At 45.1% G+C, this 22566-nt stretch overlaps 1 protein-coding gene across 2 annotated transcripts in view; it reads right to left on the bottom strand.

Moving 5' to 3' along the window:
* sema6e (sema domain, transmembrane domain (TM), and cytoplasmic domain, (semaphorin) 6E) overlaps window positions 1-22566 on the bottom strand; it is an 87910-nt gene that overhangs the window by 63590 nt on the left and 1754 nt on the right. For both annotated transcript variants that reach the window (XM_049024418.1, XM_049024419.1), the window contains exon 2: window positions 7926-8040. The gene's annotated coding sequence lies outside the window, so the exon portion shown is untranslated. The remainder of the gene's footprint in view (window positions 1-7925; window positions 8041-22566) is intronic.

The following is a 22566-nucleotide window of genomic DNA, read 5'->3' on the forward strand; positions in this document are numbered from 1 at the left end:
CACCCGAACATGACAAATCTTCTTTAACCCCAAATTCACTGGTTCCACCGTTATTGTAAATGGAGCCGTTTAGCGCAAAACTGACAAAAGCCGCCCACTGGCTGTCAGCTGCACCATCCTTCTGCCACTGCACCCTGGCGGGCCGGCCAGCACATTCTGCAGTGTCAACTCCCCCAGCCTTGGGCCAGGTTTCCACCCGTGGGCAGCATACGGTATCAGGGGGTACCCAGGTTAGATTTCAGTAAGCAGAATGTGTTATCATGCTCCCAAATAAAGACATAAAAATCTCAAGTCATTATCTTTAGCGATAATCGATTATTCAGGGTGTCCCTGCCCTGACGAATGGTGGATCTCACTCACCATGAAGGTTCCAGGGTTTCTATTGACATCTACTTGATTTTGATATGCAGTTTACTGGCTGTTTTGAAGACTTCTATGAAAGGACACGTGTGTCAAGTGAAATTAACAAATATTTTTTGTGGAACTGAAATTTTGACTTTTCCCTACTAATTTTTTATATATATGGGAGGGAAACAGAAGCACATACTGTGGGTTGGCAATAAGTGCAATAAATATCTATGACTTAACTTTAAGCATTCTGGCCCACTTTTTACACTCTCCTCCAATCAAGGTACTTACCTGCTGGTACCGGCTCTCAGACGGAGACAGAGAAAGCAGCCTTCTGCCTCACGGAGCCGCTGAGTGTCGTAACACAGCTGGCAGAGGTGCGGAGGGACAGAGGTGCTACTCCTGCCTCTCCTCCCACCTCCTGGCAATTTACAGATGTCGGGAAAACAGCCGAATCCCACGGCAGGGGTGAGAGCGGGTGCAGCGGCACCTGTTACTCTGCTAAAACCCAGATCCCACTTTCTCCAAGAACAGAAAGATAAATAGACGAGTAGATAAATAAAATATTTTTGAAACATACCAGATAGTACTAATTGCCTTTAAAAAATAAATAAAAAGGAAGAGGAGTTTCCCCTTTCCAACACTTAAGAAAAAAAATAAAAAATAAGACTGCGCTTCCAATTTAAAAATCAAACCTAAAGCAGAGTTCCCAGAATCCAGTGCGGTGGCACAGAGAACGGCACAGGGAACCTTCAGAAGCTGCAGGGCACACAGCAAATTGTGTAATCATGCTGGGCTTAAGTCCCCTGCACAGCTTAACAGCGCCATCCCAAGCACACAGAACCTCAAAGGAGGGCGGCCTGCCGGCACAAACAAGGAGCAGCGAGTTTTACTGAACGTGACCCTGCAATGACTCGCACAACACACCCTCAGTAACTGCCAGTTTCGAAAACGCCAAATCCAAAACCGGCTGATGGCTTAACGAGGCTTCCGACTACGCCCGCCTTCCGCCCTCAGCGGGCCCTCGGTCGCCTTGTAACCGCCGATGCTACGAGCGCCGACGGGAAACGGCACCTGGCTGAGTGGCGTCGCTGCAGCCCGGCAGCAGGAGCGCCTGAGGTCGGCGTGATCTCATTCAGGTACTACCCCTTACGGAGCTGAAAGTCCCACATCGCAGCGAGGGATTTCCCCGGAAAATGTTATCGCCTTCTAAGGCTGCTAATTCGGAAACTTTCCGCTTTCCGTAACCCTCAACCATGCGAAAAAAAAAGCGTGCGGAATGGCGAGAAGGCTTTAAGGTGGTCTGTGATTGCCTGACCGCTCGCAATGCCAGCGTGACCAATTGAAGCAGTGATTAAGGGCATGCGGGGGGGGGGGGGGGGGGGGACACGGGCGACTTCTTCCAAATGGCTAAGCAGAGAGAAAAGCAGGCTGCTCATTCACAGCCCCCAAGGTCCCAAGAAGTCCAAGCCCACACAGAGAACCAGCCTTCGCTGCCGATCGGGTCGGAGTGGACCTTTTGCAAACACGGGAAATATTTGCCTTGCACAAATACACAGATTTGCTTTATTATCCCACTGCTTTGCCAGCAGTCCCTCGAACCCCCACCCCAAATCCGAAAATGCTTTAAATAATGCGCATACTGGGTAAAACTTTTTGAGAAATGCATGTTCAGTACTTCTTATCTCAGGGGTCCTGCAGTGACCACGATGCATGTAATATGCCGGACTGACTGTGCCATGAGAGAAACGGGCACATGGCGAGTTCTGATGGTCATATGGGGTAAGGAGTGAGAGACTGGAGCAGGAGTTACGGTTCTATGAATTACAGCATCCGGCAGGGGAGGGAGGGGCTATTAGGTTATTAGGAGGCTAAAGTGGGATAAGCCACTTGGGGGAGTTTTGCAATGGAAGGGAGAAAAAAATGGGAGTGGGACAGAGTGATGAGGGTGGAGAAAGGGAGGACAGAATATTAGGGAATGGACAAAGGAAATGCAATGAAAATCTGGAGAAGCAAGAGATGGGATGGTGTGAAAACATGCCAGAGAGAAAAATAACTAACTGAGGACAGAAGAGGCACTAAGAGGGGGAGGAACATGATGCCAGTGTGAGGGCTGCCCAGAAGAAGGGCAGAACCACGAGGGGAGAGGAAGAGAGGTCGGAATCTAACTCTAAACGACAGGCAGGCGGGCAGGCAAGAGGCCTAGATGAAGATGGAGATGAACGGCAGTTTGGGCACACGAGTGCAGGGCAACGGGTCGAGACAGTCGATGCCGTTGGGCAGATGGAGGTACGGTGACCGCGTCAGAGCGCCTCCCTGTGGCAGGAACAGGAACTGCGAGAATAGCATTTGTCCGTGCGCGTCATATATTGGTGCTCTACATCTGTCCAGAGGTCAGAAATGACACAAAAAAAACGCAGGGGACGAACTAAACATATTGCGGAGGCCTGGGGTGGGAACATCCTGGCCCCTCAAACACCATGTGGGGTTATGCGGCTCAGAGTTAGGACTCTGTACCTTGTGAACAGAATGTCATCAGGTCAAATCCCACTTCCGGCAAGGCAATCACGTCGCCGTCGCGCCCTTCGGCAAAGCCCTTAACTCTGAAAATTGCTACAAGGACGGCTGACAAATAAGATATCACATTGTACTCTCCTTCACGCAGGAGGACAAGACGGAATACAGAGAAGTTAAAACTCCTGTGTACTTGACAAATAAAGTATCACTGAGACACAAGTAGTCCTACATATTCTCAGCCGCTTAAACAGAATGAATTCAGAAAAAAAATCCCATCTCTTTATCCGTTACGATTCGATATAATTCACTAAATTCATGGCCAAGAGTACATGACAGGCAGCATCAGCCCCTGAGACGGCCCTTAAATGGTATCGTGACTCCAGCTCCAGGGATGGGGATATGATGGATGAGAAGCAGAAAGCACACTGCAGGAAGTGGCACATGTCAACCTTGACCCCAGACGATAGCAGTTTAAAAAAAGGAAAAAAAAACTGCAAACAAGTTCTAACAGTATAGAGATGTACGTGCTCTTACAAGTCACGACCAACCCATGGTAAGCAGTAACAAAGCTGGGTGGGGCACAATATAATATATATTACACACACACACACACACACACACACACACACACGTATTCATATGTTTGTGGGGACTGTCAATTCATTTCCATGGAAAAAACTCTAAATCACAACAATGACAACCCTAACCCCTACCCAGTCCTAACCTTAACCGTAAGTAACCAACCATTTTTAGTGTTTCTGATTGCAGTTAGATTTTTTACAAAATTAAATTTCCCCTTGAGAGGACTAAAAAGAAAGAAATAAGTTCCCACAACATAAACATAACAGGTTTTTAATCACATTGTGGGGACATTTTGGACACACACACACACACACACACACACACACACACACACACACACACACACACACACACACACACACACACACACACACACACACACACACACACACACACACACACACACACACACACAGCCAATAAACTGCACCTTGCCTCTCCATCCCGTCACAGGTGCTCAACAGACCGGTTTCTCCAAATTAGATATTAGGCGAACCTCATGGGAACAGCTGCTTTTATCTCCCGGTTCTGCATCTTAATCGATGGGGGCACCCCCTCCACCGTCCCGGATCCCTGCGTAACTGCGGGGTGGCAGCCTGGGAAGGCTGGGAATGCTCACAGGGCGAAACGGGAGGCTTCAAAAGCCAAAATGCAATGCAATGAGCTGCCTTTCCATTGATTAAAACATCTTAAGTATATTGGCCAAACAGGACAGATAACAGCCAATTAGGGCTCAGAGATAAGAGTATTTAAAGCAGAGGCTGAAATTGGCCCTGATATACTGGGATACAGGTAGACTGGAGGTAAAACATTAGTGCGAATACTGGGATTGGCATCCCACCCCGGATGTCCCCCGCCTTACACCCTGTGCTTATAAGCACAACCCCTAGCTGTACAGTTAGATATGCGAGATGGATGGGGTCTGAAGGCATGACAGACAGACATGAATAACCTTTTAAAATGTTTCTTTTCAAGGTCAGCCATTTACAGAGAGCCCCTAGAGCATTTCAGGGGGGTTAAGGGTCTTTCTCAAGGGCCTAATGCACATGTGACTATTCCGCTGAGGACAGGAATTGAGCCGGGAACCTTCCGATAACGGACGCAGAGGCTGAACCCACTGAGACAATGCAGTGACAATGCAGAGGATCCACATAATATCCTGTCATTTCCATCAGCTGAAGCCCATACAGATACACACAGGAACCTAACTGGGAACTAGGGAGTCCACTTTAGCTAATTAACACACTGCGCAAGCACTTTATTTCCGCTAAGCAAATGAGCAATCAAGTTCAGCTTACACTGGGAATAATGGCTGATGTTCCATAATCACTCTTTTATTCTAATCAAGGGTTTCAAATGAACAAGCCCACTCCACTGAATAGGCAACAAAGACACTGATTAAATTAAAATAATGAAATAACCCACGAGCAAACAAAGCAGGTATGGGCGGGGGGGGGGGGTCAAACTTAAATCCCGTGTAGCTGAAATGACATGGCATAAGGACAACAATTGTACTGTTAAATAAATTGCTCAGCTCAGGGGGCTCGATATTCGCTCACAGCTGTCAGTATTGTATTTCCATCATTTTACAGTCCAGATGATTATTGTATTTCGACACCCATCACAGTGCGTCACATTCCATTTCATGCTTGGTCGGTAAGTTCTCGTGATGGCCCTCTACCTTTGCATCCCTGTAGTCACCAAAAAACATCCCTCCTCCCAACCGTCCCCAACTAGGGTTCTTTCCATCCTGTGGAGAAGACCCCAATATACTGTCCATCCATCCATTTTCCAAACCGCTTATACTACTGGGTCGTGGGGCCCAATATACATATATATAAAAAATATAAAACAATTACAATGATGATGTGACAATAACAATATTGTTCTACTGCTTTTAACAAGCATCAAGCCTCCAAATCAACCACAAAAGGTTGCAAAGGGGTGGAAAACTGTCCAGAAACTTTCCAGAAACTTTCCATTCCGTGGGAAGTTAAACTGAATTTTGGAAATATTCCAAGTTGGAAACTTTCCATAGGAATTAACGGGAATATATGAGAATTGCAGCAGGTGTCACATGTTAACTCCATTTCAAAATTTTGACTTTCACTCACTCAGGTTCACTGCAGCCTCAAAGCTATAATCTCAGAATATGTTCAAAGGATGTCGCTTAGCAAACAGCTAGTGCAGCCCTTTAAAATTAGGGTGCAGATGTGCATGTTCACAGTTTAGCTGTTAACTGGAGAAGAGAACTGCTAGTGCACGTGCAGGCTATATAGAACACGCGCAACTCAGACTGTCAAAAACACTGGATTTTTACACTGCATTTGTAAAAGTGTCCTACAGGGTGAGCCCCAGCTTTGTGCCTTTTGCTGGCTGCAGTAGGTTCCAGGTCCACCATGACCCTGACCAAGATGTCAGAAGTAGTCAGAAGATGGACGGACTGATTTGTAAAATAATTTTTCTTCAATAGTAACAGGACTACAGGAAACATCCGCGCATAACGACAAAAAAAAAATGTTCAGGAAGAATACGTCATCGGACAGAGAATGTGTTGAAGTCCAGTTACCAAGTGCCTCAAACTGCAGCTGCGAGCCCAATGAAGCCTCTCACAGTCTACCTCGCAGATCTCCTCACTCCAATTATGCATGCGACACCTTCACACCCCCCGATGACTCCCCAGAACCAGAATAAATCCCGTCGGAAGGGATATGGGACAAGGAGCTTCTGGTAGCCACGCAGGCAGGAATGAGGATAAGGAATCAGTTTAGAGTTTCATCCTGAGAAGCAAAGGTGGCAGCTTATGGAGAAGATAAGAGAGAGATGGCATTTTCGTAGACGACCCACGGTCACACGTTACCAAAGGTACAGCTTTTAGGAGCGGGGATAATCCCTCCAGCATCCTTCCTGTGGCACGTATAAGCTCACATCACGTCTTTAGAAGAAGCAGGATGTGCGGTGGAGGGAAGGAATGTACATTATAGACCGCTTCTTGTTAACGAACAATGTTCAAGAAGCGAACGGATCTGCGAAAGCTTGAAATCAGTCACTCTGGCGCTATTATCACGCAAAAGGGAGGTGAGGATGAGACCAAACTAGATGCTTTTGATCAAGCAAGAGAGACCTGTAGGAAACTGACAATCTACACAATACCAGGCAGTGATTTTGGAGAAGGGCTTATAACAGACACGGGTGTTTCAATGGGCGTCCAGTGGGTTCTCCGCATTCCACGAAAGACAAGCAAAAAAAAATAAATAAAGTAAGCATTTTGTTAATTTGACTGGTGTCAAATTTCACTTAGTATGCAACTGTGTGAGAGAACGTGCGTCACATGACAGACCCAGCATCCCTCAAGGGTGTGTCCTGCTTACTGACCTCCGTCTCTCTCGACAGGCTCCCAGCACCCCCCCCCCCCCCCCCCCCCCACTGTGACCATCTACTGGATAAACGGTTAGGAATGCAGCCGTCTCCGGCTGATGCACGCCCGGCGTATCGATATGCAGAGGCGTTGATGACATAATAATCAGTTTGTCTGATTATTCCAAGGGCAAGGCTGCTCTGCATCTGCCCAACCATCTGTCCTTTTCCATCTACCCCCCCCCCCTCACTGCGCACCCACCCCTCTGTGACGGCCTGCCAGAAACTTTTACCTCGTCACCGGAAGTCTCAGCTCTGTTACAGCTCACCTGGCGCCAACAGACAGGACAGGGCCTCCTTTTCTGGACTGCGCCGCAAATCGGTTACGTTCCTCCCAGGTATTTGCCATTAAACGCACTATGAAACTTCTGTTCAGCCCCAGGGCACTGCAGGCCCGTCCCAAGCTCAGACAGGTGAGGACCTGTGGCAGAGGAGCCTTCTTAACCTGGAACTCCTCCTAACCCGAAACTCTTCCTTAGCTACCTGGCATCTCTATTGTACCGTAGGACCGGCACGTAGCAAATAGAGAGCAATCTGAATCTATACTGTCATGGCTGTCATAGTCTTGTTATATTTAAAAAGTACTTAGAGGCCTGTACCCATTAATCCAGATGCCACTGTAAGTCACTGAGAGGGGATCCAACAGACTCACTTACAGCGATTTAAATAGCTCTCATCCTCAAGCCTGGAGGGTTTTCCTATTTTAAAAGCATACGACAGCAAAACATTGAACACACAAAAACAGGTGTGAACTACAGAGGCATGAGTAGACTACTAAACCGGCAAACTTCCCATTTGATATGTATAGGCAGGCTTTTTGTAATACATGACGGGTGAAGGTACAGCACTCAGAGCACACCACACAGGGATGAAGGGCATACAGTATGATGGTTATTTGAGTGGACCCTACATCTGATCACTTGTAAATGGCCAACATTAAAATTCCAATGCAATTAACTGCTCGCCTATTAAATTCATGAAGGTGAAGAGTACATTTAAAGCCCAGTTGCTTGGGTCAAACCATTCGCTTATATATTATTACCCTCTTCAATGATTCCTACCTGGGTCTTGACCAATCAAGACAAAGTGTTCCAGTCAGCTGATCTAGAAAGGAGGGGGCCCGTGCTGCTTTCCCGATTGGCTCACAGCCGCGAACAGCAACATCCGACGAAGCATCTGAAAGAGATAATTCCCAAATGCTGTTCAAGTTCCTGAGATGAATTTAGGGCAGAACAAGTATGTGCATGATGTGCAAGAAAGTTTTCATCAACAATTAAAGGTGGGAATTGTTCCTGCATGACCTCTGCTCAGCGTTACCACAGCATCATGAAGCTCTCTCTGCTGCATCAGCAAAGCTATTGGAGAGACTGTTTAATACAGTAGCCCTGTGATAATTCACATCATTATTTGTTTTGAATATCATTACAGCAGCTCTGGAGATTTGCCATCGACAGTAGACAAGTACCGATGCACTTCCATATTGTACATCAGAGAATTGAGTTGCTGTTTATAGCCGGCCAATATTTGCTTTAATAAAACATTCTTATAATTGGGTAAACTATAAAGGCTTCACTCCCTCCATGTTGTTATTCCATCATATTAAAAACTGCTCAAGGGCACAGAGAAGCACCCACAGCCAAAACCAGATTCAGGATTCTTATTGGCTGGCAATAATGACCACAACAGGCCCAGCAGACAATAAATCCCCCAAACAGTAGTAAAGATGAACATCCATGGTATGGACACTTCAAGCTCTTCATTAAAATGAGAAGCATATAACTGCAGCCAGGAGCCGAGTGTCCGGTGGGAGGGGCAACGTGGGAGGGGTTTATAACAAGGGGCCTGTAATGATACCCTAACCCTCGTTATAAGCCCCTCCTACTCAACACTGCCCCTCCTACTCAATACTCAGCTGCAGCAATATATGCTGCCTTAAATCAGTATTATTATTTTTTTTTTTTACAATATAGATAACCATTCATACGAGTGGTGACAAACACTGACATGAAATGTAGAGTCCATCACAACACTTCCTGGATACACTGCAAATCTCAGACCATAAACCACATATCGCTCCTTGATGACTACATGACCAAGGCTCCGCTGACAAAATATGCTTAGAAAAGGATTTTCGCTCGATAACTACTATTTACATAAATTCCCTTGGAACGGGTTCACTCTTGATAAATGCACTTAATTTCCATCTGGTGTACAGGAGCAGAATACTCAGTTTGGATGTGCCGGAGGATCAGTAACATGTCGTCCAGTTTGGTCTCCCATCTGCCAAAGACGCTGGTACACCACCCCTCCCCACTAACAACTTAAGGATTTCAGTATTGCTATAGCTCTGCTAGTCACCAAATAAGAAGACTGGAAGAGTTGAGAGTAACAAAAATAGTGCACATATGCAGAATATTGTGGTATAAATCTGGACTGGAAGGTAGCTACCAAGGTGGGCTAGCGATTAGCATTGCTCCGTCATTGCCACAGCTGCACGCTCAACACCAACCACCGGCTTCTTTTTCGATATCCTCTCTCTCTTCGCATGGACTGCATCCACGTATTCTGTCCTTGTCCCAAAACATGAAGACCGTCCAAGTAAATTTAGGCAACTAAATTACCCCATAGCATGTGCCTACGCAAATCAATGTGAGCGCGAGGGATGGTATCTCTCGATGGACTGGCCAAAATCTACACTGCGGTACATCTGGTATTTCTTGGTTTTACACTCAACACGCCAGTGAACCTAAGCGGATCAGTAGTTGCTGGACAGAAGCGTGGATGACTGAATGAAGTGTGATTATGATGCTAGCTGGCTATAATGAAAAATAAGCAGTAAATTCATTGCAAATGAGATAGGTAGGGGCCAGCTGTACGCTAGAAAGAAAAGTAGGAAAATTGATCATTTGCTGTGAGCCACAGTGAGATCACTAAGCAGCAGTCTGCACTATTACTGCTGTCCCCTGATTTAGCGAGAATTAACAGCATGCGGGCGAGTGTGCATTTAAAGTGGTCAATTTAGGTTTCAGGTATTGCTCTTGCCAGCGTTGGGAGGCATCAAACCCATTTCCAAGATAGAAAATTACAAGTGCATTTCCACTTTTTTGTACAAGAAAGGCATCTGGCAAAATGTTTCTCTAATAGGTGCCAGTTTGAACCAACCAACACTAAAAGCTTTCCTTAGATTTAAAATGCGTGAAAAAAAGGAGACCCACCGAAGGTTTAAGCATCCATCGGTACTACCGTTAGTCGTATATAACATGCATTAACTCTCACTACCGTTAGTCGTATATAACATGCATTAACTCTCACTACCGTTAGTCGTATATAACATGCATTAACCCTCACTACCGTTAGTCGTACTGTATATAACATGCATTAACTCTCACTACCGTTAGTCGTACTGTATATAACATGCATTAACTCTCACTACCGTTAATCGTACTGTATATAACATGCATTAACTCTCACTGTGCTTGGAAATGAACCATCATTGGTGTTAAAAAAAATTCAGTCTAAGAGGGACAGGAGAAATGCATACGGCCAGGTGAGAAGGTGGGTTTCGCAAAAACAAGACGGCCATTTCAGCATCACTACCACGCCTTACATTCCTACTGGCCCAATGCAGAAATGTTTACACTCGCCCCCAATTCTCTTGTATGGACCTAGTCAGATGGTAATCTTTCAAATACATCTGGTAACTCAGAGCAACAACAGAAACATCAGCAACCTTTCTGAAGAGTACAGGCCTGAGGAGACTTACCCTGAGGCTGCCCCAGGGGAGGAACATCAGTAACAACCAACCAGGAGGCAGCGTGAACCTCAATTGGGAGATCAAGATGATCCTGAGTAACCAATAGGGACAGGCTATGGACTTGTCCTGCTTCCCCCATTGGAAGGGGCACGATGGTTGGTGACTGGTTCAGGCTGTTCGTATGTAAGGTTGCCTCATTTCCCCCAGAAAGAGTATGACATATCTGTCCGCTTGTTTTGTTGTCTGTTATTACCAGTTCTCAATGTATAAAGCAATAAACAAGCTGTAACTTTTTAAAATTATATATATATATATATATATATATATATATATATATATATATATATATATATATATATATATATATATTTATTAAGACAGCAGTGCACATGCACTTTAACTTAATGAATGATTAATATTTCTCTATAGCCCAAATGACGCAATTCAATTTAACATTTTAATGTTTTTTTTTTTTGAAAAATGACAAAAGGTTGGCTCAGATGTGAGGTGTGTAGGAATGCACGACACCAAATGTTGCTCTAAAAAGTTTAGCAGATAAGATGTAGGACCTTGGGGACAAGAGATCGTTAATCCACCCTTTCGGCACATACTACGCTTTAGCTGGTGCGGCGAGAACCACTTGTGGATTATTTATTTACTTTGGGGAGCCTGGAGCATCTGTAGAGCACCGACGCGTAGCTGACAAGGTCTCACGCACCAGGCTCTGTAATCAAGTATGTTTTGTCAAAGCCTTTGGCAGGAACTCACTTCATCCCCGAACTATTTTCAGCAAACTCTCTATAAGGCCACAAAAATCTGTTCTTGGGAAAAGGGGGGGGGGGCTGTAAACAGACTAGGAAGCGAACAGTCACAGCAGGCTCCGGGAGGAGCCTGCCAGCTTAATCTATCCTGATTAGGCAAAGCAAGCAGAATTGAGCGAGACGATAGAGCCAAGCGGTGAGATTACGTTACGCCGCCGCCCGAGTCTGGCTGCTCTGCTCGACTAATGCTTGTACAAAACTTCCTGCTGTGCATCCAAGCATACACCCTAAAAGCAAACACTGCAACAGACACCACACCACGGCACATTTACAGGGAGGGCTCTCCATCACTCTCTCCTCCAATATCCTTCCGGCTTCAAATTTATGTCTAAAAAAAAACACCACAAAACAATAAAAATGCAAGCTGCTCTGGTTATATGGATACTATATTGTTGACATGACTGTCACTTAAAAAAATAATAATAATAATAATTTTAGGACCAGCACTAAAAAGGACATTTACAAAATCTTTCAACAGCAAACTGACAGTGCCTCTGAGAATTAGCCCTTAGGGACCGGAATAATAGTTCATTCTAACAAGTCTGTGCAGGGACTAACAATGAGTAAGCCGTTCCATGTACCAAACCCAACAGAAATTACATTCGGATACCTGAATATTTCTTCATGCTGAAAGTAGAGCATGTCATTAAGTAACTGCTTCAATATACAGTCACACATCACCAGATATATTTATTTTAAGCAAAACAAGTGTATTTAAGTTTAATGTAAATTACAAGCATTAAACACACACACACACACACACACACACACACACACACACACACACACACACACACACACACACACACACACACACACACACACACACACACACACACACACACGAATGTTTTTAATAGGTGCTGGAATCCTGTAGGACTGAGGTGAGTTTAAATACGGCATCACTCTCCTTCATGGTGGGACACAGCTCCACGTCAGGGATCCCGAATACTCACTCTGGATACCACTCTTTGTTCCTGATCCACCCAGACATTCTACCAGGGGTGCTGACTAATGGGCGTATAAACTACTGTGTCTGCACAGCGGTCTGCTACATTATCAACAGGCCTCTTGAAGTGACATCTGCTTTCACTCCAGGAGTTCTATGCATGCCCCGTCTGTTCTTTACCCACAATGCACCACAGCCCCCACTCACCTGAGCTTCAATCCTGGCAGGAGAATATGAGGCCGCTCCCTTAACCAACATCAAGTCGATCTACAATATACCTGTAGGGCTCATATCAGTTTAGAAAAAGGACACTAACCTGAAAATACTTGCCTTCAAAGCCAAATTAAGCGAATGTAATTAGTGGCAACAGTCCTTCCGGCGACAAGGACAGTCCAAACAAGATTCAACAGGAGGGTCTTGACATTGTGGAAAAGGTTTAAAGGCAACATGTCTCGGCTTTCCTTACCGCAGATGATTGCCAAATCCATGGCGTGCGAGACAATGTCACGTGTATTTCAAACATTCATTAGCTGACTTAGGTTTCTCTGAGGACGTCTAAAAGTAGCCAGACCATGTTACTAGCTAGGTGTTGGACTTTCCTTCCTCTGTGGCCACTTAAAAGCAGACCGGAACATTCCGAATTGAGACATCAGCAGGAGGACCATAGGCTGGATCTTTGCCTGTTTCTTCAGCATACTCAACATTATCGCTTAGTTCTAAAGACCCCATCTCAAACCTCAGAAACGAACCTGTTCAGGAATATACCACCCTCTCCCGAAGAGCAGCATCATTCATGCCCAGATGCAGACAAAAGCAATGATTTTTATAAGTATATGTGCATGTCGGGGGGCAGACGAGCAAATTCCCCGGACATGTTCATTCAAAAATGACAGGCTGACTCGCAGCACTGCAGCACCTGAGCGGTAACAGATTTGCGGTCCAGCTGGCGGGCACCTCTCACTGGAGTCATACCCTTCCCCCGCTGCCAGCTAAACTAAAAGGTCAACACACTGATCTCTCAAGGGGCGGGGGGGGGGGGGGGGGTGAAGTCTGGACCAGCCGCAGGAGCAGAGCCCCGCTCCTGATAAGAGGTTGTGGAATGAGGTCTCCTCTGCGCAGGCAGATCGCAGAGCTGCAGCCAGCTGCCGTATCACAAGCCAGCCTTACTGCGACGCGACAGACTGCGTGTGCCGGTCTCGCAACACCGCATCAAGACAAGTCCAGCGCCAGGGTCAGGGACCGATTCGTGCATTCGGCTGCTTACCTGACCCTCACGCCAACTTACCAACTGCACTCATCTGCGCAGTACGGCACTCGTTACTGAGCGCTACTGCGGAAAACCGACCTGCGACAACGTGAAGCCCTCAGGTTTAAACCCTATCCTTAATCACCGCCATGCTGGCCAACCATAAAAAAAACACAGGGCTTCGGCGTGAGATTCACAACGGCTGCGTTTATCTAAGCAGCAGCTTTTACCTGCGATGGGATTTAAAATGACAAGACGTCAAGTACTCAGATGACACCTTGGTTAACAAAAGGATTCATCAGCCTAAAGTACATTAAAGAAATAAATAAAGCAAGCAGAGAACTCGAGTGAGTGGACGTAAAAACAAACTTCCCCGATTAGCTCAATATATCCACACATACCACATGCTTTGTGAAGCATGGTTGTAAAATAGACACAGACATTAGCGGCGACAGTCAATTAAGGGGAACATAATTAAAAAAAGAGGCCTCCTTATGAATGGCTCATCTGGTTCTCGGTTCGGAACGGGCTCGTTGACTGAAACACCCAGTACGAATTAATAACAAACAGGCTCTCCCTCACCACATACTGTAGGCAGCCGCCTCGACTAATGATTAATCAGACAATATGCAACAGTAACCGGCTGTGATAAGCAATGTACTTTAATAGCTTTTCTCCCCTCGACGTGCATTCAATTAGCCGCTCAATCATCATTTTTCTCCCTTAAAGCGCTGCTCCTCATCCCAGTTTCCTCCGGTTATTCACCCATTGTTTTTTTATTTTAATCAGGCTTTGTTTTTCCAGCTTATAAAATTAGCCGACATCACTTGTGAGTGGATGCCCTGTCCTTCATAGAAACACACGGGGGAGCCAGGAATTAGATAGATTATAGGTTGGGTTTCGCCGGTATCACAGCAATATGCGGTATTTTGAAGTCCTGCTACCCAAGCCTAGTGTGGATATATATTGTGTGTCTATATACACAGAAACATATTATAAATATTTAAATAAACAAGTGAGAACTGGATGCAAGTCGAGGCTCCACAGGTAGTAATAAACAGTCCAGCCGAGTGAAACAATTTTTTACTCATTTCCACGGCGACTTAGGGGTCTGACTGAGATGGAGTCCTGGAAGGAAATACCAGTCTTCTGAGTGGGACTTATTTACTTTGAGCTGTTCATGTACCATCAATTGCCAGTTTGCCCCCCGCCCGCGTAACCACAGTGATGATGTAGGGGAAGCAGAATGAGGGGAACAGACCACGTAGATCAACTGGAAGTGGTGGTGGTGGGGGGGTTGAGTTCCTGACAGGACTCCTATTTAAAGGGGGCACGCAGTTCAGTAACCGTTATAAGTTGATATCCGTGTGCCGATGTTGAGAGGGAGAAAAACATGGGGGTGGGGGGGGTTCTGTTCCAGTCCGGGTGTCTGAAAACCACGGGCAGGAGAGTTCAGCCCTCCCCTTATGAGCCCATTTTAAAAATAGCCCCATTTTCAGCAGCGCGGGGGCTTGAAGGGGCGAGGGGCGCTGAAATCGAGGAAAAGGGCTGCAAAGCCCACAACCCCCACCCCTTAACCGCAGAGGCCTGCTGACACCCACACACACTGCGGCGTATACCGCTTCTGGGAGCCAGATGTTTCATCCAAACATAAGTAAGGAGAGGACTGACTCGGGTACGATTTCCTGTCCTGTCACAAGCTCCCCCCTCTTTGCTTTATGGACTGAATTAGCATATATATAGTATGTGCTCAGTGACTCTGGAAGGACCCGCGGTAAGTTCTCCCGCAAGAGTGAAGGAAACCATTTTTTTTTTTTTTCTTTTTTGGACAGCTAGAAATTGAATGTAGGGTCACGGAGAAATCTAATATGGCTCATATTTGCGTGATGTGAATCTCAGCATTTATACTGGCTCAATTATTCGCCAAGATCCCTCACTGGGGAATAATACAATACAAATATTTAAGACAATATCTGAGTAGATGATGAGGTTTAAAGTGTAGTTTCTTGAAGGGGGGGGGGTTAATATAATCAGACATTTGCTAACTGAATGTGTATTAGTGAAATTTGAGCACGTAGATATAGTTTTATACAAGCAGCTATGAAAGTGGCAGTAGATCAGACAGCAGGACGTCCAGATTTGAGCCAAGGAAGCTACAGCTAAATTAACTGTTTCTTTTCAAATTTAAGTGCTTCATTTGTAAAGCCACTCACAGGAGTGTTAGGGGCCACCTGCTTACTTCTGACCACAAGAAAAGTTTTGGAGATCGATTCTCTGGCAACTGAAGAGGTATCACCCTTCTACTCTTCCTTCTGGTACATCCTCTGTTCCTCCTCTCTTGGCTCCCCTCACCCTATCCAACAACCGTGGGCCCCGATCTACACTGAGCAGTTTCTTTTGGCGCCCTCCAAGAGTCTGCACGTCACCATCCAAAAACAACTGCCCCTGCTCTCCTTCACTTAAATTCCTGGAACGCTCTCCAGGCCGCGTTCCATATGGACCTTTGTTTACGAGTACCGGCACTCCAGCCGCATCTTAAAGGGGCAAAGGATAACAGAGAATAGAGGCGGGCACAGAGCTGGCATGCTGAGACTGGCGTAAAACGGACGACCGGTGGTGGTAACAGAGCATGGCCTACGGCACTGAGCATTTAGACATCCACAAATCATCGTAACGGAGTACCGCTTTACTTAACGAAGTTGGCCCCGTCTATAGAAGGCTACGATGAGGTATTGTGAACCTCAGACCTCGAAGCAACAACAGATTCAACCGCGGGCATGCTACAGTTAGCGCCCGTGCACGTTACGACGTGAACGCCTCAGAGAAGCCACTTCATGTAATTAGAAGGATGCAGAGAGAAAGCGGAGGTCTTAAAGTTCATAGGTGTCGAGCAGCTAAATCGATGAGGCGGGGCGATTTTCCTTCATTAGCGGAGTGATTAAGAGATCGTTGGGAATGCAAAATGGAACGGTCCTCATAACCCACGGGTCAGAGAAATCGATGACGTCAAGTCATCGAGGAGCGGCGGGACCGGCGGGAATCCCGAGGCTCACGCCACACCCTGGGCTGTGTACCGGTTCCCGTTATGCACAGCCTAGCTGCACTTCTGCTTCATTCATTTATGAAATTCAAGGTAAAACCAAAACTATAAGCCTCTATGATTCAGGTCAATCAGACAAGCCTCCAGATCTTAAAGCAGGTAGAGGCAAGTTTACCAAAAGGAAAAGTGTCAAAACTGGCCTGCAAATTATTTGTATCCAGAAATGTCACATTCATTTTTGTTCACAAAAGTAAAGGATAGTTCTTACACTTTTTTGCCAACCTATGCCTTGTAGTTATCATGTTAAATGCAAACATTTTTTCTGCATTCTTAACTTAAAATGTCGGTTACTTTCACCCTCAAACCCCACTAAACTAAGTACCAAAATAAAACTTCAGGGAATTCCTAAAAGATCAACACAAAATTAAAAATCCCACAATCAATGGTGGAAAGCCCATGTAGAAATGAAAGTGAGGTCCCCACTCATCAGGTCATGGGATACCCCAATACCCATATCTTAAAAAAAAATCAATTCAAACCAAAACATTCTGACTCATTAAACGTGCCCTGGGCCAGTTTTCAGTTTTACTTGTCGGTACCTGCTTACAGTTAAGCTCTAGTTATTGGATCCTCCTACAAGTTTGGTCTCCTACAAGTGACTAAATAGCAACATACTGGAGGGCAGCTGAGGGCTAAAAAAGTGGCTTCACCGTCTCCCTCAACTAAACACTGCTTCTCCTGCCCAAACACTTGAGGACCACGTTTCAAGATGGCGTTCCACGTGGAGGCAGTGTGCCAGCGGACGTCACCTTGGAGACGTGAGCATGACAGACAGACACATCATTTAAAGACTTTCTAGACTGTTTCCCTACAGCAGCTATAAAATCCCATTTCATCTGCACCCCCTGGACGGTTCCACCAGGGGGCAGCTTCAGCACCACCTTTTAATGAATAAGCAGCCTTAATAAGAAGATTAACAAACCCCATTTATTAGAGTTTGTGAAGGCATGGTGGGGCTACGCCAATAGCACACAACCATCAGATCCCCCAGAAGGACAGCAGTGCTATTCATCCCAGCATACTGACATCTGTTGATAAATAAGCAAACCCTTTTTATTCTGAGGACTAAATTGAATCCAGCATTTGAACAAAGTGCTCTCGAGTCATCGCTCATAGTTCACTGACATGAGACCTGATGCATTTATGAGAACGTGCGACGCTGGCTAGTGATTACGTACTGGGGTGGAGGTGGGGGGGGGGGGGGGGGGGTACACAGAAGCCCCGGTGTAATAAGATTTATGTCTAAACGTGAGGCTATGGGGAGGAAGCACAGAGTGGGGGTCTTGTCAGTGAAAGCAGGCAGGTGTGGCTACCTGAGGAGGTCCAGGAGAACCTGCATTGAACCCAAGACTGCACCCACATGGCAAACCCAACAGATGCAACCACCCAAGTGCTGAAACAAACACATTTTATTTCACTCTCATGTACTTTAATCCAAAGCAGCATACATGTCTATTTTGAGAATGCAGGGTCGGTGAGAACAGTCCCTTGAGAATTAAGGGCTTCACTCAGGGGCCTAATGCTGAAGATCACTCTGGCAACCCCAGGACCTAAACCAGCAAACTTCTGACCAAAGACACGGTGTCCTCATCCATCGAGGCCCATCTTTCCTGGAGCCACAGTCCTGAGAGATGACAGTGTAAACATGGCGTCCGTGACGCAACTCTGTCTCCTTGGGAAACCGCTGTCGCTCCTGGGGGCCCCTTAGCAGCACGCCGCCCCCCTGTTAGTCATCTGAAGCTGCAGTGTGTTGTACCGTCAGCCTTTAGACTCGGCCTGACAGGAGAAGCCTTTTGAGAAATGGCTGCTGGAAGCCTTCCAGCCTGAAGAGACTCGCAAAGAAAATCAAGCTGGAATACCTGTCACCAGTCCAACTTGAGTGTTTCTTTATCTCCTACACCCAGTTTTTAACCAAAAAAAAAAAAAAAAAGAGATTACAATTAAATAACCTCTATGAGTCTATGAGACGGAAATCTGGGACATGTAAAATGCAGTTAAATAAGTTTTCTAATGCTCCAAATTTATTTTATCTGGTCTCTCTTCCCAGTTGACTAAACGACCTTCGAACACTGTTTTAACTAGTAAAACATGCCGGTTCGCAGAAGAGCTTTCGAGAAAAATTCCACAGGACTAAGGAGAGCCATCTGTGTCAAGGAGGGAACATTTCAACGAAAAATATCAATAGGCAGCAGCAGTCAGATTCCAGCACTTGCTAACCCTATAATGCAGTAAAGCAAGGTACCTGATCAGGTGCATTCAGTTAGTGAAGAACAAGCTGAGGCACCAGGCATCTAGTAGCAGTCCTCTCATCGGGATGGAGGAAATGAATCCCTTAGAGTAGCCATGGATACGACTCCACACATTAACTTTATTTTTTTTTTATTATTATTTTTGAATCCTATTCCATCTGTCACTAGACTTGAAGGGCAAGGACACAGGAGCAAAAAAAAATTCTGGGCTAGCAACGACAGGATGATTTTTTTTTTTTCTGTTTGGGATGACAAATAAGGAGCCGTCCAGTAGGTGTGGCACTGCCATCTGCTTGCCGTTGCAAGTTGGTGATCTGTCCAGAGAGGACAGCTCATGGGGAGGCGGGGGGGGGGGGGGGGGGGAGCAGCCACGAGGTTTGAGCCGAAACCAGAGGGCAGGAGACGCACAGCAGCCACCTGCCCGTCTGATCAAATAATGAGGAGAGATCGGGAGGCGGAAGTCGAGTCCAAGGACTGCTGTCGGAGGGCGGAGCAATCTTATCCAAAGGGACACGGCAATCTGGTGCCAGGGCTGAAGCGATTTCAGCGCTCATTACCCCCGGAACCATTAGAACGATACAGTCATCCTTGGCTCCCTACTGACGTCACTTAATTTAAACACTAAACTGCACTGTTTCAAAATGGAAATGAAATTACACCCTCAGCTAAATGCGCCATTAAGAGGTACAACCATAAGCAGGGCAGACGTGACTACAAAACAATCCAGGGAGAGGATCACTTCCAGTTACACCTATGAAGATACGACCGTGAGTGGCTGAGGTGCAGGTAGGCAATCCGAAAGGAAGAGGCTGTTCACAAATAAAGGGAACGCTTATTTGATCATGGTCCTAATGGCTAAGCTTCTTCTCGACATGGACAAAAGCAACGCTCACTTAAAATTTTGCGTCTTTTGCTTCTCTGTTGGCCAAGGCCAAGTACTTCAGACATGCAAGAGAAGCCATTAACCTTTTCTGCTGGACATGTGGCAAGAATTTCACGTTATTTTTTTTCCCCCTGAATCTCCGACTTTGTAGTTATAAAGGCCGTGCTGCGGAACACTTTTGCCACAGTGAACTTTCAGAGTCAAATGTAGTGCACAGAAAATCACATCAAGACATGGAAAATCCCCTAGTTTTATAACCTCAAAAAGAACAAAAAGACCCACTGAGGTCTGAGCCACCTCAGCCTGTATCATCCACAAGCCCCAGAGCGAGAAGCAACCACACAAGCCACCAAGCTTAAATTCATTCTCTGTGGGATCGTAGCGGGAATGTCATCTGATCATCATCCCTCTTGAAACAGATTTTATAAACAGCCACGACAGAGGGGTGACATTCGGCTTTCAAGACCCGTTACTCCACAGCAAATCCTCCGTGCACAAGGTCAAGATGTTTAAGACTCGCAGTAGCAGATACTACAGGATAGGATTTCATCCATGACTTCTCTCATTGTTTGGGGTCGGAGGTGACTGCCTCATCGCGATACCTGGGTTATCGTGGCCCTAACCCACAAAATGTTAACAAAGACGTTGATGTCTAAAACCCATTCGACATTCCTCAGACTTACAGTTGCCAATTAAGTCTTCCTGACCTCTAAACAAGAGCCCAAGCAGATGTTAGGGTGCCAAGCTAAAGGAGTTCAACACTAAATAGAAGGATGCAAATGCAAAGATAGGTAACAAAGATCACTAGTACCGTACAAGATCAAATTATACCTTTTCTTGCTGATTATATGTATAAATAAAAAAGGGAAAACTACCTAGGACAGAATGACCTCCAGCAAGAATACGTTCTAAAATGATTAATGCAAATACTGACTGAAACACCCAAAAAGTACCCAGACAGATGATGTTTCACATATTAATGTTGCAATGTTTCTTGATTATGAAAGAATAAAGTGGCGAGATGGTCAGCAGCCCCCTAAGAGCAGAACCCCTTGGAAAATATGGTGGAATTACCCTTAACAGTACATTACCGTCTCTTCAACTGTGACCGTACTTGAGAAATTGTTTGGAAAATTTGAGCTTTCAACAAATACAGATTTGAACTATTCCAAAGCACTGCGGCATAAATTCAAATGATCCTCTATTTGCAACCACTAACCGACACACACATAAATCAGCTGCGTTTACCAATTTATCTTAATATACATGAGGCAAGAAACATATGCAGATAAGATTAAATCAAATTCAAGGTTAAAACAAAGGTGGTTTTTGAGAGGGAGAAAAAACAACCAAAATTTTAAAAGATTCAAATAGGGTGATTGCAGGCATGCCAGCCTGTGGAAATCTGCATTTCATTTCAGGTGACATTTAAGTTACACTGAAAAGATTTAAAACACTGTGCGTCCAAATTGCTATATGTCCTATCTGTTCCAGACCAATGTTGTGTGAAAGGCTTTTCTATAGATTAAAACTCTGAGAATGACCTTCTTTCGTTTTTGTCATTTACGTGAGCACACATTCGGTGTCTACATGTTACGTACATAATTATCATAAAATCAGACTCCAGAACACTGAACACTTTTTCAAATTGACACATCATATTAAACTATATTCAGCCAACCTTTTGCGAGGACACCCTAATTCTGTAACATCGAATAAATATGGCCATCAATAAGCAGACTGCAGATTACAATACTTCTGCAAGAACCCCCTAGTGAAGAAGTTAACTATATGGAAATCGTATCAATATTAAACTTGCCGCGTGACCATATAAATGAAGTTTTAAATAAAAGTACACAGTAAAAGTTGTTGGAAAAGCACCGAAGACTAATTACCCTTTTTAATCACAATGTTGATGTGAAAACCACGACACACATGCATTCCTACATATATGGAATCTATGCTGCACAGCCTCCGTCCGCGATGGTCGATGTCTATAGTTACCTACCGATGTAATATCAAATCAGCAGGATCGTTTATGGTTATATAATGAAACAGCTAAACTTTACGTATCTTACCATTTCATTTGTTTTAGCTACGCAACACAGAATAGTTATTTCATTATTCGCAAAAAAAGGAGAAAACTCCCTTCTGGCATCCTTGTTTAATATACAGTGCTAACACACATACAGTTGTTTTTCATGCGTCTGACGATGAAAAAATGACTTTAAACAAAATAGGTTGTTGTGGTTAGATACAGGTATGTTTGGTTCCCAGTGAGGTTACTATAGCCTATATATCGACGAGGATACGCATCGGTGTTTCTGCAACTGGATAAACTGCTCTTTTAGTCGTGATGTTGCATGGTAGTTATTTCAATCATTTAAAAGTAACATTAGCCAATGGTAACACGAATACATTCGCCGGCGTAATTTATAAATGGACACCTTCGCGAATGATGACATCTAAAAAGAATTATATTTGCAGACCCAACATAATCGCTGTACTTTAAAACCCACCTAACGACCTAGGTTTTAATTCCCGGGCATTCGTTAACTAATTTACTGGCTAAGATCATCAAATGTTTTCAATTAAGTCTTCTCCATTCAATTTGATCGCCCACAGCAAAACAGGCAACGAGTTGTTACTCATTAGTCCTTTAAAATATCAAGTGTCCGCTTTTAACAGACCATCATCTGT

Source organism: Brienomyrus brachyistius, chromosome 9, assembly GCF_023856365.1.
Source record: "Brienomyrus brachyistius isolate T26 chromosome 9, BBRACH_0.4, whole genome shotgun sequence".
Lineage (NCBI taxonomy): Eukaryota > Metazoa > Chordata > Actinopteri > Osteoglossiformes > Mormyridae > Brienomyrus > Brienomyrus brachyistius.